At 36.2% G+C, this 19464-nt stretch overlaps 1 non-coding gene across 1 annotated transcript; it reads left to right on the plus strand.

Moving 5' to 3' along the window:
* The first annotated feature begins 3587 nt into the window (after nucleotides 1-3587).
* Nucleotides 3588-3659, plus strand: TRNAQ-UUG (transfer RNA glutamine (anticodon UUG)). The gene has a single exon. It is a non-coding gene; the product is annotated as a tRNA-Gln (tRNA).
* The last annotated feature ends 15805 nt before the right edge of the window (nucleotides 3660-19464 follow it).

Below are 19464 nucleotides of genomic sequence, written 5' to 3' on the forward strand. Positions count from 1 at the left end.
CCGCACCTGGGACTGGGAATGGGTAGATTCCATCACGTATGCATATGGTAGCAGGAAGCATGAATTACACACAGTTCATCTTAAGAAGAAATTCGAAAAGCTTAACCGAAGACAAAACCCTGAACCATCTCATCCGAGCAGAGAAAAAGCAGTGGTGAATCTCTCCAGCAAAAGACTAAGTGAAGCAGCTACTAGTCTTCTATGCAAAGGCCTGAAATTCGCTCCAACACCAAAACACATTCCCATCACGGAAGCTGTAAGCGGTATTGAACAAGCAATAAAACTCTTAGGCCAAGAAGCAGCAGAACACATATGCACACAAGCCGTTACAGTCCTTTTGAGGGCCAAACAGCAGAAACCGAAATACAACCTATCCAGAGAAGAAAGGAAAGCCCTCAATGACCTACGAGCAGATGACAGCATCATAATATTACCAGTAGACAAGGGGAATGCGACCGTCATTAACAACAGGGAAGACTACCACTCCAAATTGACATGCCTACTGGAAGATACAACATATAGAAAAATTTACAGAGATCCAACCAAGGCCATCGAAAAGAAAACCTCCAGATTAATACAAAGTTCCAGTCTGAATGAAGAAGAAAAGTAGAGGCTTAAACCTTCCGGTTCAATACCACCAAGGATTTATGACCTTCCGAAGATACACAAGAAAGAAGTTCAATTACGACCCATAGTTAACACCATAGGAGGACCCACGTAAAACCTGGCCAAGAAATAAACGGGACTGCTACAGCCACTAACAGGATCGTGTACACACCATATCAGAAACTCCAGCCAATTCGTACAACTACTACACAGCATCAAGACAAACGCAGATGAGATACTCGTCAGCTTTGATGTGGTTTCTCTCTTTACGAGGGTACCACTAGAAGATTCTATTAAACTCCTGGAATCGCACTTCAGCAAGGATATAGTACATCTCTTCAGACACACTCTAACGTCTACTTACTTCAGTTACCAAGACAATTTCTTTGAACAAAGCGATGGTGTGGCAATGGGCTCTCCTCTCTCTCCAGTAATAGTGAACTTCTATATGAAGTATTTTGAACACAAAGCGCTAGAAACAGCAAGATACAAACCTACAGTTTTCTACAGATATGTAGACGACACATTCGTCATATGGCCCATGGCAGACAGAAACTCGACGAATTCCTGCAGCATCTGAATTCTATTCACCGCAACATCCACTTCACAATGGAAACAGAAACAGAAGGAAGACTCCCGTTCCTGGACGAACTCGTATACAAGAAACCAGATGGAATTCTAGGCCATTCAATCTACAGGAAACCCACGCACACTGATCTCTACCTCGATGCGACCAGTTTTCATCATCCTGCACAGAAGATGAGGGTGTTAAATACTCTAATACACAGAGCATACCAAATAGCAGATCCAGATAATATAAGCACAGAACTGTCTCACATGGAAACGGTATTCAAATTCAACGGATATTCGTTGAAACAGATCAAGACAGCCATGAGAAAATACAGTAACAGAAATTGCACCACGGCAAACAAGGAAAATATTGTAGTTATTCCATATATGGGGAAAACCTCCAATCAACTAGCAAGACTATTGAAAAAAATCAACGTCAAGACTGTACACTGCCCTCCACCGAAGATCAGGAGTTTACTACCAACCGCAAAAGACTCATTGGAATTAAATACACCAGGCATCTATAGGATCACCTGTGAATGTAACACCACTTACATAGGCGAAACGGGAAGGAACATTGAAGACAGAATGAAAGAACACCAGTGACACACCAGACTTAAACAACCTGAAAAATCTGCAATAGCCGAACATTGCATACAATACAATCATACGGCCATGTGGGACCAAATTGAAGTACTAAATTAAAGCAAACAGTTCTGGGACAGGAAAATACATGAATCTCTATTCATCCGTATATACAAGCCATCCATCAACAGAGATGAAGGTTATCATCTACCTGACATTTGGATCCAGCTTCTCAGTACGAAAAGAACCATCAGCCAATCAGAGAGCAGTTTCCACCAACAAAATCAGAGCACGCCATTGGCCAACAGAAACAACCAATAGAAACACAGCGATTCTTAAAGTCCACAATATAAATTGTACGACCAGCACACTCCAACACATAGCTCTGAAGATGTTGCCGCTATATGGTAACGAAAGCTCAGCACTGCAACACTCACTCTGGCAGCAATCCCGAGAACATTGGATTAATAAGAGACAAAGACTTCCCAGTGCATGATGTCGATCTTAAGAGGTGGGCTAGGTAGAAAGGTAGCAAACTAAACGTTGGCAATTTTGCTGCCAGTGACTTGTTTATCTATAATTTGAAACAAGAGATGCGGGTGACATCAAGAAATCTTACCCACATAGTTACAAGTCGTCGTTTTGCCGAGGAAGCTGATCTTCGCAAATCTGCTGAGGACCATGTAAACGTCGGGAATGAACGTTTAGCCGAATACGCTGTAGTGTTCAACGCCGATCAGTCGGGTTTTGCAATGGAATTCAGGTCTACTCGTACGCTAGCCGATGTAGGCGAGAAGAAAACCTTTCTATGCGTGAGCAACAAAAACAAGTGTACCCACACATATACAATAATGCCATAATACAATGCAGACAAAAATGAAGTCTTTGTAAGTGAAACCTCTCTCAAACTACTTTTCTGGATCCACTACTGTTAATAATGTATTTTCCAACAAGAAATTCATTCCGGCATCTTCCTAAATAGGAAATTTACCTAAATTTGGAATGCAGGAGGTTCCAGTAGTAATAATTTCCTATCTAAGCGGTATTTTGGACCGGTGCAAAGTAACCCCCAGTAGAGGCTGAAACCGCTTTCTCCAAGTTTTACTTTTTATGACTTTAAAACATTTCACATTTCAATTTCAACTATTGCATCAAAGTCCCATTATACACAGTAGTATTCCACGAAACTGACTTAATTTTGACGGAAAATCTTGTATGTGACATCTCTCAAATTTTTGGCGGCCTTTATAATGACTGCTTTCCATACCTCTACAACAATGAGCCCTCCCGGTAATTAGAACTGATGTTAACTGCCAACCAGTGGCGTAGCACACTTTTGCGCCCCCCCGCAAAGTATAAAAAGGGGGCCCTAGTTGTAAAGCCGACAGAAGTAAGGTTGAAGCTTTACTTCCTTAAATCTTTATTCATCGCAAGACTTCGGGCCCCCCCCGCACTGCGGGGGTTGCGGGGGCAGCTGCTACGCCACTGCTGCCAACATTATAGCCAGTTCTATCTTACGATGGCAGTTGGAACTTTCTCTTTACTGTTCATGGTTTTGCCGACAGAGGACTGTGAAACTCTTTTCATATTTTGTGCAAAGTAACCCCTGATGTGGAAAGTAACCCCGTCTTACTGTACCTACAATTAGTGGCAAAATGCCACATTTTGATATTTTATAATCCTGTGTGAAAAATGCAAATTAAGTACTTTTCATTGTTTACTTTTATTTTATTTTTATTATTTATTTTATTTTACTTATATTTTTTGCATTCTGCCCACTACTTTAACAACTATAACACCATAAGTTCGGTACTAAGCGTTCCGCTGGTCCCATGGTGTAATGGTTAGCACTCTGGACTTTGAATCCAGCGATCCGAGATCAAATCTCGGTGGGACCTTATTTCTATTTTCTTGTTTTACTTATTGCTTATCCGTAAAAAATATATTACCGACCTGGCTACTTCAATCTGATGGCTAGGACCAATATGTTATCGAATTTCATAAATTAATTTATTTGATTATTATTGGAAAGAAATTAAAACTTTGAAATAAAGTAAAGTAAAATAAATGAATTCTTTTAGTTTCACGCATCAGGGCTATGTCGGCTAGGTCGTCTTATTGTGTTAGTACCCTGAGCCTTTCTTTCAATTTGCTATTTAACCGCTCAAATAAAGTCAATATTTCTAAGAAAGTACACAGTGCCCTTCATATACTCCAAAGGTTAAAAAAATATTCCCCTTATAATAAAAGTTTCTTAAATGTTCACATTAACGGTTATATGAAAGGTGCCGAATATCGGATACCGTTTGGTAAAAGGGAATAAAAATTTTACCAACAGATATTTCATTGATATAAACTCTTGTAAATGTTCTGTTATCTTTGTGGATTATAATTTGAAAGTTTCGAAGCAATAAGAAAATATTAAGGGACAGTACATACACTGGTACCGTACGTCAAACATGATGAAATAGAAGAACGCTTTATCGGTTTCATAAAACTATCAGATTTGAGTGCAAAATCACTCGTGAGTAAAACTTTGGAACATCTTGCTACTGTAGGCTTAGACCCAAAGAAATGCATCGGCCAATCCTATGATGGTGCATCGGTAATGCCAGGATGTGCTAATGGTGTACAGAACGTATTTCGTCAGAAAGTTAAAAATCCATGTGTTTATGTCCATTGTTATGCACAAAGATTAAATTTAGTGCTAGTAGACGTTTCTAAAAGACTTGATGTGGTTGGTGTTGCTTTAGGTTAGGTTAGGTTAGGTTAGGTTTCTTAGAAGCCATCTATTCTTTCCAGTCGGTGTACACGTTACATCACGAAAAATTTATTGAAGTGCAGAATAAACTTTATCCTGAAGATCGAATTCTAGAAGTGCCACACGTTGGGTATGTAAATACAAGGGTATCGTGTATTTCATAAAACACTTTGCATAAGTTAAAACAGCCCTTGAGTATTTTTCAAACTCAACAAACAAAAGAGAAGCTGCAGAGGCGCGAGGACTATTGAAACAGTTCTGTGACTTTAAAGTGATGTTTGTGCTACAAATACTTAACGATATTTTGGCCCTTAAAATGGTACTTCGTTGACTTCGGCAGCGCAAAACGATTAGTTAATGGACTGATTTGTTCGTTGCAAGATAAACGTAATGATGATTATTTTTCTATCATTTGGAAGAAAACATGGGAGCTATTCAGATCTTTTGATCTTCAAGTTGATGCTAGCTTAAGAATTCAAACTATATCAAAGAAATTGGATGATTATGTAGTCACAGCATCGATTTCCAACGTAAGAAGAGACCAATCTACACCTTTAGCTAAAGAATATAAAAGGATCTTGTTTCAAGTGCTTGATAATATGACCAGTGAACTGAAGCGCAGATTTCCTAAAAATGATTTTGTGTGTGATGCTATAGACGCATGCAATCCTAGAAGTGGTTCCTTCCTTAATCCATGTTTCATCCAGATCTTCGCGGAGAAGAACAAGGACTTTTTTCAGGATATTAACAAATTAAAATCGGAACTGGATTTGGCTAAGAGTGTGTTTGCTAACGACAGTAAACTGTAAAGCGTAGGTGTCATGGAGTTTTTAGTTCAGCTACAAACTATGGAATTGGCTTTTCCTGAATTGTTGACGTTTCTAAGGATTATCTTAACACTTTCTCTGTCATCTGCATCTGCTGAACGCAGTTTCTCTGTTATGAAGCGCGTAAAGCAATATTTGAGATCTACAATGTCAGCGAAAAGACTTTCTAATCTTACTCTCAAATCAATTGAGACGGAGTTAAGTGGAACACTTCTTCAGGATCCATCTGGGGTAGTGGATGAGTTTGCGAATATTGGAAACCGCAGAATCAATCTTTAGTTACTGATTGCTCATAATATAAATACATTATAAATATAATGTAAATATAATACGATATAAATATAATATAAATATAAATACATAATATTTCTTTGGTTATAAATATTATTAGGTTTGCTTTCATTTTATTTCTAAAAAAACAAAGTAATATTTCATTGTTAGGCTCTACTTTAGAGTAATCACAAAATTAATATTTTCAACAGGACTTCTTTCTTCTAAGCTTTCGATCAGGATAAAACTTGCTTATAAAAATGGAAATCAAAAAATAATTTATTGTCATTCAGTGGTAAAAAAAATAACATAGCGTTTACTGTTTTAAATTGAGAAAAATGTTTTACATTTGTAAAAATATAATGTTAGGTTTATTTGAATTTATTTTGTGCAATAATTATTATATAGCACTACCTAGAATGTAAACTTTATTTTATGAATTTTCATTGAAACGTATTGCAAACATTACATATATCCAATTTGTATTTGAATATTAAAATGTTCACTCTTTTGTTCCAACTAATTACTGTTTTCTTACACTGAAAAAGGTTTTAAACGTACATATTTGTATTTCCTTCATAGATGTACCTGAGGAGAATTAATAAGCAATTTAAAAAAAAATGACTAATGTGTTTGTTGAGTCATTGTCTGAAATGAGCTTACGGAAAAACGCATTGGAACGAATGATAGGAAAGCAAAAGAGGAAAGAAAGAGAATGTAGATTATGGACAGCGGGACAGTATCAAAATAGAAACACTTTATATTACACCCCCCACCCCCCAGATATATATATATATATATATATATATGTGTGGGGGGGGAGGTGTATATGTATATTAGGGATGGCCAATTCCGGAATTCAGAAAAATCCGGATTTCGGAAAAAATCCGGAATTCGGAAAAATTCCGGATTTCGGAAATAATCCGGAATTCGGAAAAATCCGGAATTCAGAAAAATTCCGGAATTCGGAAAAGTTATTTTTTCTTTTTGTAATCCTAAGAATTTTGTTCAAATGCAAACGAACAAATGTTCTTTTTGTAATCCTAAGAATGTATGATGCAAGTTAAGCTGAAACTTACATCCTAAAGTATACACTACTCAATCTTCCCACGGTTAATGAGATGTAGTCCAAAAGTACGATGTACTCTTAATATTTAATATTTGTTTTACTGTGATATTGTCCAGAGGTAAGACATATATCACACTGAGATAAACAACTTGACATAATGAAGATGTTATCATACGTAGTTTTCCAGAAAATCGTGAGAAACGAATTTTTATGAAGTTAAAATATGCGTCGCTTGTTGCCAGTGTGATGCAATTGATAACTTTTATGCTGGAATATTATTATTATTATTATTATTATTATTATTATTATTATTATTATTATTATTATTATTATTATTATTATTATTATTATTATTATTATTATTAATCGTTTATGTACTGTAAAAGAAAAATATGAACCGTTAAGTAGTAGATTTTATCTGTTGTTTTTTGATATCTTCTAACAGTAATAACAAACTGCTTGTAGATACGCAATGATTATCAAGGACAATGACATATTAATGTAAGGACTACTCTGCAGACTAGCAATAAACAATAAACAATAACAGATAAACAATAGTTGCAAAAAAAAAAAAAAAGTAACCAACTTGGGCACGTCAGAATGTTCGCGAGAATATAGGGACGCATTGAGACTAGCAAAGAGCGTGGTGTTATTATTACTCAAAGGACCGTACGATGGAGGCATTAACGTTAATGTTAATGGCACTAATGAGCACAAAATGCCCAAGTTGCAAGTTACTTACTTGCTCTAACGGTTAACCTCATTTTTGAGATGATTCTTAGAAGTGGGCGTGTTGGCATGCAGTTAGAAGACTTATATCCATTATTTAAAAAGCACACGCTATCTGTGGAGTACTAACGATTTGCGTCACTATCGAATACTAACGTAGCACTAGCGACGTTTAAATTCGAAATTTGAGTCTGACATAAGTGGCTTGTCAACTTCACGGACATTATATTTTCCTTGAATGCGAGAATTTTGTGCCCGGGAAATTTGCGCCCTACCACAAAAATAGGAAAAAATGCGCTCGCAATATATTTTCACTGGGATGTTTGCGCCCTACCCCAAAAAGAGGGGAAAATGCGCCGGCTATATATTTGCACTGGGATGTTAGCGCCCTACAATTCAACTTATTTTCGTATTGTGTAAAGTAACTTCCACTCACACTTGAACTAGGCTTGCCTCTCATCGTCTCAGTGAATTACTCCATCCGTTATAATATTCCGAAGAAATGAAAAAAAAATACAATTTTAGTTCACTAAAGGGCAATCCATACAAATACAATTTTTCATTATACTACAAAATTTAAATAAAAGTATAAATGACTGATATATAATTATTTATTAATATAATCAAAGAGTATAATTTAATCTACAAAAGTCTGTTTGGCTCTACCCAGATATCTCTGTTCACAATCCTTGTGAGTTGTTTGGCTTTTCAGGACACAAAATATAGAAAAAAAATGTAAAGTGAATGTAAAATCAGTTCAGTAATATTATCAAGAAAACTATGTACAGTGTATTTACTTGCTGGAATTATACTTCAAACACACAATTGCGTTCAGTCGTTCTTTCAGAAAAAATGTTCCGGGGGGCACACTTAGTATTCCGGACGGGGGTCACTGCTGGTACTATTCTATTTATTATTATATTATAGACGTATTATTTTGTTCTCCTCCGAGGGGTCACTCTGAGAGCTCTGGGGAGGCCAGTGTTCCCCCAAAATCATCTCTGGAAGAAGCAGTGATTGCGTTGATCCGTTGTGTTCTTTTGGCTTATATTGAAGTTTATTCTCCCCTTATATAGCCACAATGAAAATAAATCACAAATGGCATTGTTGTGGGGTCGGATTGTTTATGCTGTAATGTCAGCCCCTCCGAGCACATGCGTAAGCTCCAATAGGTTCTTTTATTTCGCAGGGCTCAAACTTCCCGGTGGAGGTACATCGCAGGCGCAATTTTCCCTGTTCTTGAGGTAGGGTGCAAATTTCACAGATGCAAAATTCTCGACACCGTTCGAATGACTTCGGAAGACTATATCTTTTTCAATACTTTTTTATATTCTTTTACTCGAGATTTCTTCATAGCTTCTTATTAAAATACTTACTAATATATCCTCATTTTATTGTCCTAACCAATCAATATGGGTATGTTGTCAGTAAAATATTTAGATTGATTGAGCCTCTGGTGTGTAACCACAGTATTTCATATCATCCCCCCATTAGAAATCTTGGCTAAACGAACCAATATATGTTGCCAATAAAATAGTTTAGAATGATTGAGCCCCTGGTAAATAACCACAGTATTTCGTGACAGACCCCCCTTCCTATTACCATATTCTAGCTACGTGCCTGACTCAGCTAATTCTCTACATTCTTTACCAAGCACACATTTTCTAAAGCGGAAAATGCTCTCTAAATACCTAAGGTCATTATTTTCAGCAGATGCACAAATTGGGTAACATTCTATCTACATGAATGTTATATATGTCGATTACTGGAAACCGCTTCTCGCTATCTATTACCATATTTACTATATAATGATTAACGTTAAAACCGGAAATGGTTGATTTGTACCGCTTCCGGTTTGAATATTACATTCATCAGGGAACTCGATTTTTAACTATTGACTCTGTACATCATGGCCAAATTTGATGGTAATCCATCATAGTTCTTGAGACTGTTTGTTGCACTGACGAACAGAATGAATATATGGCTATAGAGTTTTGACAAACTAAATTCGTTAGTGGTGATGATGGAACAAATATAAGAAAGGGAACCAAGAGTAGGCCTACCACCGGGAAAATTTTCGAACACAAAATTAGCCATCGAAAACCCACATGTCCTGGGTTAGAATACCATAGATGAAAACTACCACTGAGTCATCAATCACCCGCTTATTGGTTTTATTAATTATTATATTAATATAAATTAATGAATGCCTGCTTATGTTAATTATTGAACAATTACGTTGTATACTTCGTAAAGTCAAAAATTATAAATTTGTATTTACTGTACATACAGTGAGCGCAGAAAGTGTTCGTACACCTATGCTATTGAAACGAGAATGCCTGCGAAAAAGAAACAGAAAATTTAAGAAGTGTAATAACACACACAATATGAATAATGAAAACTAAGCTTTATGATTATATTAATAAAGAACCACAAAGACAAGTTTAATGGTCAGAAAGTAAATAAATTCCGTAGAAAGTGTATAGAGTAGACGCAAAAAGTGATCGTACACCTGACGTACGAATACGAAACAAAGATACCACAACTGGGGTTCACTAGTATTCACCTGAGTATACACCTCTGTATAGCATGACGAGTAACAGAATGAGTTTAGTTGTGAATAGTAGTGAAAAAACTGCACGGTGGGCTGTCAAAATGAGAAGCAACCGAACAGAAACAAATGAGGAGACAAGAAAAGTAATTATTAAATTGCATAAGAAGGGTAAGTCTTTGAGAAAGATAGCAAACCTTGCAGACAGGCCTCGTTCAACAGTACAAACAATAATTGCGATGTATAATGTTTCTATCACTGTGCGAAACAAACAAACAAAAAAAAAACAAAAAAAACTGGAAGACCAAGAGTGTTGAGTGAACAAGATAAACGTTACATTATTAGGGAAAGAAAAAAGGTTCCGAAAAGTAGTGCTGTGCAATCGGCAACGGATCTGGAAAAACGCGGTGTTAAAGTATCAGCCAGTACAGTGCGGAATATTTGCAGGGTATCGTGGTCGGATAGCCAGGAAAATGTTCTGGGTGAACAAGACAAATCGTATAAAGAGACTAAAGGTTGAAAATGAATATAAAGATAAAGGATCAGGCTTCTTTCTGGAATAGAGTCATATTTTCGGACGAAAGTAAATTTAATCTTATCGAGTCCAATGGGAGGCGTATGGTATGGCGCAAGGTGAATACAGAGATGAATCCTTAAAATCTCGTCCCTAAAGTAAGACACGGAGGAGGTTCCATGCTCGTCTGGGGTTGTATGAGTGCCTCAGGAGTGGGTCGTCTCCACTTTATCGATGGAGTGATGATACACAAAGTGTATATTAACATATTAAAGGAAAATCTCCATACTAGTGCGCAGAAGATGGTTCTTTAAAACAATTTATTGTTCAGCAAGACAACGACTCCAAACATACAGCGGAAAATACTCGATTGTGGCTGCTCTATAATACCTTGAAACAGCTTCGCACACCTCCGCAATCACCAGACATGAACCCCATAGAACATCTATGGTCTGTTCTGGAGACAAGAATCAGAAGGCACAGCTTCTCTACTAAAGAAAGCCTGAGGAAAGCTATTCAAGAAGAATGGGACATAATCAGTCCCGAAGCTACAGAACTACGAACTACTACAGGTGAAATCAATGGCACGAAGACTACAGACAATCATTAACGCACAGGGTAATCCCACAAAATATTAAATAACGTAATATACTTTATAAGCATTAATTCAAGCATAAGTGTACGGTGACTTTTTGCGTTTACAAAAAAGGAATCCTCTCTTTTCTTCTGAACTAAACAGTGATTGTGTTTGTTTGGCCTTTCTCTTGTATATAGAAATAAAAGGTATGAATGTGTCGTCTTAATTCTGGTTATATATATATTCCACCTCCCGTTCTCATGCTAGCTGTTTTCAATATAAAGTATGCACGGTGTACGAATACTTTCTGCGCTCACTGTAGGTATGTTGACAATAAGCGAATGTTATTAGAATATTTGTTGAGATTTCTTTTCCTTCACTGCCTTTCACCTGGTTAAAAAGTAGTTTGGAGCAGCTGCAGGTGGGAACGCGATAATGTTTGAGACATACCGGCGACTTTTTTGTGTGAAAATAAGACCTTCCTCATAAAGCAGTAAATAACTGCAGTAGCAATTGTCTACGTAAGTGATAAAGACATGTCCAACTACAAGAAAGTAATACAGTATATATATATTTATTATTCTGTTTCTCTTTTAACAGCTACTAGCTAGGGATGGCCAATTCCAGAATTTTTACTTTCCGGAATCCGGAAATTTTGGCCATCCCTAATATATATATATATATATATATATATATATATATATATATATATATATATATATATATATATATATATATATATATATATATATATATTATATTGAGAGCTCCCCCCAGTTTTTTCTTCTAGAACCGCCACTGGCTGTATGCAAAAATAGGCCAACAATAAACGTAACGATATCGAGAATTGCGCCATTGCATTGTGATGTAAGGAAAGATTAATTTGAATAAAATTAGAGAGTTAATTTTAACTACACAATCGATTTTAATGCAGCCCTTTCTTTTGGATACTAATATGAACAAAATAAATAAATAAATAAAATTAAAAGATGAATTAGATTTCAGTAAATACGATATTTCATTTCAGTAGGCACACAACTGGAAGTCATGTCTTGATTTTAATATGATCAATTGAAACTGAGCAAAAAGAACAAATATGTCTTATAAAGTGTGTTATATAAAGCATACAGACATCGCAATTATTCACTCTGGATTGGTATTCCAATGGAATTAACTTCTTTCCGAAAATGAAACGATACAAGTGTAATCTTTGCATAATTTGATAATAATTTAATTATGTAATAATATTATATTCTTACGCAATGGACATTTGTAGAGTGAATGCTAGTAAGAATTCATGATACTATCTCGAATTATAACTAATTACACCCAGGGTCGGCCCTAGGCAATTTGCTGCTCCGTGCAATGGCATCATTTGCAGCCTCCCCCATTCTCTAGAAAGAAAAAATCTTAAAAGCCGCAATTTTAAGTATGCTACCCCCCACATGAACAACGAATGGGAGGAAAAACACACTCGCACTCAGAAAGACCTAAACATTACAAATACAACCTCGTTGCATGTTTTTTCTTAAGGGTTCCTGTCACCACGGCATGGCGCGTCCTCAGGTTGCGGATCGAGGAGAAGGCCTCTAGATATAGAGGTTAGCTGCGAATATGCTGAATAAGCAGTCGCGGACAGCCGACTAGGAGTGGTCCTCCAGCTTGGGGGTTTGGGTAGGGCTAACAACCTCATCCTGTAAAAAAAAAGCACTTGTTCAGAAATATTCACAAAAGCCTCGGACAAGGACTGATAACTTGGCACGACCTCAGCAAAAGAAAATGGACATGAGATTTGGAACATGGAATATTAGGAGTCTTTATAGGGCAGGCGCGTTAAAATCCGTAACGAGTGAGTTAGAGAAATACAGGATGGACGTAGTAGGAGTTCAGGAAGTTAGATGGGAAGGAAATGGATCTGAGAATTCCGGAAATTTTACGTTCTTTTACGGGGAAGGAAATAAAAATCACCAGTTAGGAACAGTTTTTCGTTTATAAACGAATATTACCAGCAATTAAACGGGTTGAATTTGTTACTGACAGACTTTCTTTTATTACTCTTAAGGGAGGGTGGTGTGATATTATTGTTTTAAATGTACATGCCCCAACTGAAGATAAGGATGACGATATAAAAGACAATTTTTACGAAGAAGTGGAACGGATATTTGACCAACTCCCGCGATACCATATGAAAATTCTATTAGGGGATTTTAATGCGAAGGTAGGACGAGAGGATATTTTCAAACCGATTATAGGGAACGAAAGTCTGCATAAGGAAAGTAATGACAACGGTGTTAGACTCGTGAATTTTGCAACATCCAAAAATCTAATCGTGAAGAGTACAAAATTCCCACATCGCGACATTCATAAATACACTTGGACATCACCAGACGGGAAAACACATAATCAAATTGATCACGTTTTAGTAGATAGAAGAAGGCAATCTAGCATAATTGATGTCCGGTCGTTTAGAGGGGCTGATTGTGACACTGACCACTACCTAGTAGCAGCGATAACACGAGAGAGGTTATCGTTGAATAAAGGTAATATTCATTGCCCGAAAACGGAGAGATTCAATTTAAAAAAATTAGAAGAGAGCCAGGTAAGAGAGAAATACCAGATTGAAGTTTCGAATAGATTCTCAGCTTTAGAAGATTCGGAGTGCACTAGCGTTGAGGATACCTGGAGTGAAATTAGAGATAGCATTAAAATTTCAGCAAAAGAAAAAAATGGGACATGCGGAAATACGTAGGAACAAACCATGGTTCGACCAGGAATGCATAAAAGTAGCAGAGAAGAGAAAACAGGCAAAATTACGCTGGCTACAAAATCCGAATGAAATAACTACACAAAATTTCGCAGATATCAGGCGGGAAACTTCCAAAACTTTTAGAACAAAGAAACGCGATTTTCTGAAAGCTAAAATTAAGGAACTTGAAGATAATAGTAAAAATAAAAACATCCGGGACATGTATAAGGGAATCAACGAAATTAAGAAAGGCTATCAACCTCGGGCTTATATATTAAAGAAATCTGACGGTACAGTTCTCACTGACACGGATAGGATCTTAAATAGATGGAAAGATTTCTTTGACGATTTGCTTAACACGCAACCGAAAACTAGTGTGCGTGGAGAAAAGAAGATACACACCGCAGAACCATATATTCCAGAACCCAACCGAATAGAAGTAGAAACTGCTATAAAGAAATTAAAGAAACACAAATCTCCGGGTGTAGATGAAATTCCGGCTGAGTTAATTTTAGCTGGAGGCGAAAACTTGTGGAACAAGACACACAAACTCATTCTCCTTATCTGGAACAAGGAAGAATTGCCACAAGAGTGGAAAGAATCAATCATTGTTCCAATCCACAAGAAAGGTGACAAAACTGACTGTAATAATTATCGAGGCATTTCTCTTCTGTCAACATCCTATAAAATCCTTTCAAATATTCTATTAGCAAGACTGACCCCATACGCAGATGAAATTATTGGAGATTATCAATGCGGATTTAGACGGAATCGATCAACTATCAACCAAATATTTACCATTCGCCAAATACTCGAAAAAAAGTGGGAATACAATACCCCGGTACATCAACTATTTATTGATTTTAGAAAGGCGTACGACTCGGTTAGGATAGAAACATTATACGACGTTCTTACAGAACTTGGAATACCGAGAAAGCTAATTAGATTAATTAAGATATGTTTAAATGAATCCCAAAGTAAAGTCCGGGTAGGAAAATTTTTGTCCACGAGCTTTCACGTCGAAAATGGCCTGAAACAAGGAGATGCGTTGTCGCCATTATTATTTAACTTCGTTCTGGAATACGTTATAAGGAAAATCAAAGATAGCAACCAGGGCCTAGAGTTGAACGGTATTCACCAAGTTATGGCATATGCTGATGATGTGAATTTAATAGTTGATTATAGGAGAACAATAGAAAGAAATGCAGAGATCTTATTAAGCGCTTGCAGGGACATGGGTTTAGAAGTAAATGCAGAGAAAACTAAATACATGGAAGTGCGTCGGGACCGGAATACAGCAAATTATGGATGCGTTAAAATATTAAATAATACTTTTGATAAAGTGGATAGTTTCAAATATCTAGGATCAATATTAACATAGGAAAATCATATTCACGAAGAAATTAAATGTCGACTAAAAGCAGGGAATTCGTGTTACTATTCGGTTCAAAATCTCTTGTCGTCGCGAATTCTGTCGAGGAATTTGAAGCTTAAAATATACAAAACGGGAATCATGCCTGTTGTTTTGTATGGCTGCGAAACATGGTCGCTTACTCTGAGGGAAGAACATAGACTGAAAGTATTTGAGAATAAGATCCTGAGACGAATATTCGGACCCAAGAGGAACGGGAATGGGGAATGGCGGAAACTTCATAACGAGGAACTACATAATTTATATGGTTTACCCAACATTGTTAGGGTCGTGAAGTCTAGGAGGCTTAGGTGGGCGGGTCATGTAGCTAGAATGGAAGAAAGTAGAAACGCTTTCAAAGTCTTGACTGGAAGACCAATCGGAAAACGACCATTAGGAAGACCTAGGCGCAGATGGGAGGACAATATTAAGATGGATCTCGCAGAGATTGGAATTCAAAGTAGAAACTGGATGCAATTAGCTAAGGATAGAAGTCAGTGGAGAGCTTTAGTGAACGCGGCATTCAACCTCCGGGTTCCATAGGCCATAGAGCTAGTTAGTTAGTTAGTTAATCTATAATATTAGTGAAAGATAAACACGCCTGCAGAGGAAAGATGGTAATCCCTTTTATAGAATTCAATATCGAGCTTGAATCTCAATATATCAGATTGCAATTCCAGTGCAACTAGCTCTTTTATCTTTATTTCTTGATCTTCCTAATACATCTTTTAATGTTTTAAAACTTGTTTCCACCTTCAATGATAAAGAATTTGTTTGTGATAAAGACAAGACTAGTTTTCATATGAAAATTGTGATAACTAACTAAATGGAACAAGTGTTCGTTACTGTTCGAGAATTGAGTTCTTATATTTTACATCAATTAAGCTATTCATACTGGGATTTATTTGACCATTTGTTTTAGCACTGTCCATGTGACCTTAAACTAATGCGACCTAAACATGATTTATAAATGTAGTATTCAAGTAGAGGTAACTTAAACTACCATCATCATGAAGTCTGTTTCCGTCAAAAAATATTTATTTCAGACAATATAGTTATTGCAAATTTTACGGTCCCTCAAAATTTGCCGCTAAGTGCAAATGCACGTGTTTCACATATGGTAGAGCCGGCCTTGATTACATCTTGAAGCAAGCAAGTGAGATCTTTTTATCCCAAACACTGGAAAAGAAATCACTGTTAAATTTGCAACCCTATGCAGGGTTCTCTACAAGAAAGCAGTTGAGGCGCCCTGAAACTAGTGTCCCGTCGAAATGTTTCATGTTAGAAGAACTCTGTCTCGTCTCTATCCCGTCGGGAAAATTCTGTTTTGTCTCGTCTCAAAGGGAAACTAGTTAATACTCTACTTACATACACAATATCGTAAGTTACAGCTCTAGTGAAGTATTCCAGAACTTAATGAATGAAAGATATTCAAGATAAAATACATATATCCAAAGCTGTATTGAAGCCCTGACCGCCCCAGCCTCCATGCAAAGTGGGAAGAACAGAACCTCTTAGCAAAGTTGAGGTTTGAGTACAGAAAATGTTCTTGCCTAGGGTTATAATAAGGCGGCCAGCTCCTTCCCTAGGTTACCCACAATGCACTTCAGACTGTTGTATCCCAGAGGTTGTAAGAGCTTTTCCCGGGCTTATCGTTTCTGTTAAACACCTCTGAGATATGAAGGGATGTAAAAAGGGGATAAAGGTCAATTCAAGTACAAAATATTCTAACATACTTCTCTCCTTAATAATAATCCCTAGGCTCATACATGCATAACTGAAACCGAAATATAAAATACAAAATCATAAATGTATATACAATACTATTTTATACTTACTAACAACCAATTCTCTCCTCATTCCGGATCTACATCCTCTGGAATTAGTTAAACATAAAAATCTTCCTGTCAACCTTCTCATTGGCTTATCAAGGAATCAAAAATACCTCGTTATCTGCGGTTATTTAACGTCGAATCTTCTAATCTTCTTCTTCCTCTTCAATATATAATTTGTCCTCTTCTTTCTTGAAATGGCGTAACTGGAAGCAAGGAGTCTTCGGGCATTTGTCCTCATCCTAATGTGCTTCTACAGAAGCTAAGAGTCTCAGAACGCCTGCCCTCGTCCTTATTGCTTCTATAATGAGGCGTCAACAGACCTTGGTCCTCCTCCTAATTCGCTTCCGAAGAAGCTAGGATTCTCTGGACTTCAGTCCTCGTCCTCTGCAGTTACTTAAACGTAGAATCTTCCTGTTTTGTGATTAGATCCATATATATAATCTTCGAACTGTAGAGATTGTTTCACTTTGTTGTTACATTTTTTGTTGCTGATGGAGTTAATATCTTCACTTCCCGTGAATGATCCATATTTGTTTATCTTCTTGATGTTTATAATATCAGTTGTTTAATTATGTGTCGTTATTTTTTTTCCTTCGGCGATCTTCTATTTTACAAAGCTGTTTGAATAAAAAGAACAAAGTACAGTTGATAATTTATATTTTACATTGTGTTTATTCTTATATTAAAATATATATGACCTATTACTATTTAGAGGAGATGCTCAAATGGCTTGTTATATTTTAGCATTTTGGTTTGCTTGCAATATTTTTACATGGTCGATGTACATAGTATTTTTATACTTAAGAGCTGTTTTATTAAGTAGATTTTATTGAAAAATACTCTATTGAAAACTATTTCTGAAATGTATAAAATAATTTTGTTTGTGGAAGACCACTTTCTAGCTCTGTGTGGAGAAGTTTGAGCAATAAGAATTTTTATATCTTTTTTTATTAAAATAACCGTTATAATCCAAAATTTAAAATGTTCCTTCTATGGCAACCAAAAATCTGTTCATTTTTTAAAATGTGATTTTCCTAGGAATATAGGTATTAATATCTATCAATACATGATTTTGTTATGTGTTATAAACAACGTTACTTATTTCCTTTATTAGCCATTATTACACCAAGGAAAATGCATTTTATAAATGTGATATGATGTCTAAATGTATGTTTCTGATACACAAGAGGTAAATCGTAGTAAATTAAAAGAGTAATCGTAAAAATATTAAACAATAATTATCAAATATAATCGATAAAGTGATTTACACTATCGTTCTTATGTAATTTGTCTTGAACTTGAAGGCTTACATTAGATCACAAACAAGGGAGAACGTGATACGCAACAAAAGGCTTTATCATCCTCTGAACTTTGTAATGGTTATACTATCAAAGACAAATTATTCTTTATACATGATAGTTTATTTAGTACTTACGTCCAATACTTCTGACTAATTATATTAAATCTTCTAACAATCTTCGTCCAGTTATTGATTGATATTGATACTCGTATTGATTGATATTTCTTGATTTAAAATTAATTATAATACAATTCAGTAATTGTGGCTCCTCAATTACACGAAAGTAGATTATGTTTCCTCCCAGTAGCATAGCAGAAAGTATTGTTTGAAGACCATCCAATACATCTTTCATTTGACGATGTATTTAACGATTGTTATCAATTGTAAATTCCAAGTATTATAGTAATTCACCAGGTCTACGGTAGACAATTTCTCTTCAGGCTTCTCTTACGCCACTTTTTCCATCATAGTGTGGTGTTTTGAGAGTTAATCGACTCAATCTACATAAAACAAAAATAGAAGGGAAATCTGTTTCAAAGTGGATTAATTTCTATCCAATGTAGGAAAATTCTGGAAACATTTATTTTATATTAGTTTTCAACACCGCGTTCATGTTCATCACCAAGGCTATATGAGACGTGGATTTACAACTTAACGTGGAATCCAAATTACATGAAGTCGAATTCGGGTCTCCCGCGCTAGAAGTATAAGATATTCTTTTTAATTATATTGTAGGAAAGAGTCATCTCCCATATAGGAGACTTAGAAAGTATCTTTGTTTCTGCTTTGTTGCAGTTGTATATGGATAGCCCAAACGCTTTCGCAAATGCTGATGGTTTCCATATCGAAGTTTATTATTCTGCATGCATCGTATATAGTCATGCCATATGTTCTGTCTTTTATTCAAATGGGCGAAACAAAACCAAATTTTGTAGTTCATTGAAATCTTTATTGCGACGTGTACTTTAGTACCAAAGGAGCGGAAAATAAAAAAAACACTAGCCTATTCAAAATGGCCTCCACACATCTTCAATTGTTGAGCCCACTCGTCAATGGCTGCACGCACCACATCTTAGGGTATGGAAGCGGCTGCTTTTACTAAATCGGCCTTAA

Source organism: Thermobia domestica, chromosome 12, assembly GCF_964235325.1.
Source record: "Thermobia domestica chromosome 12, izTheDome1.hap1.1, whole genome shotgun sequence".
NCBI lineage: Eukaryota > Metazoa > Arthropoda > Insecta > Zygentoma > Lepismatidae > Thermobia > Thermobia domestica.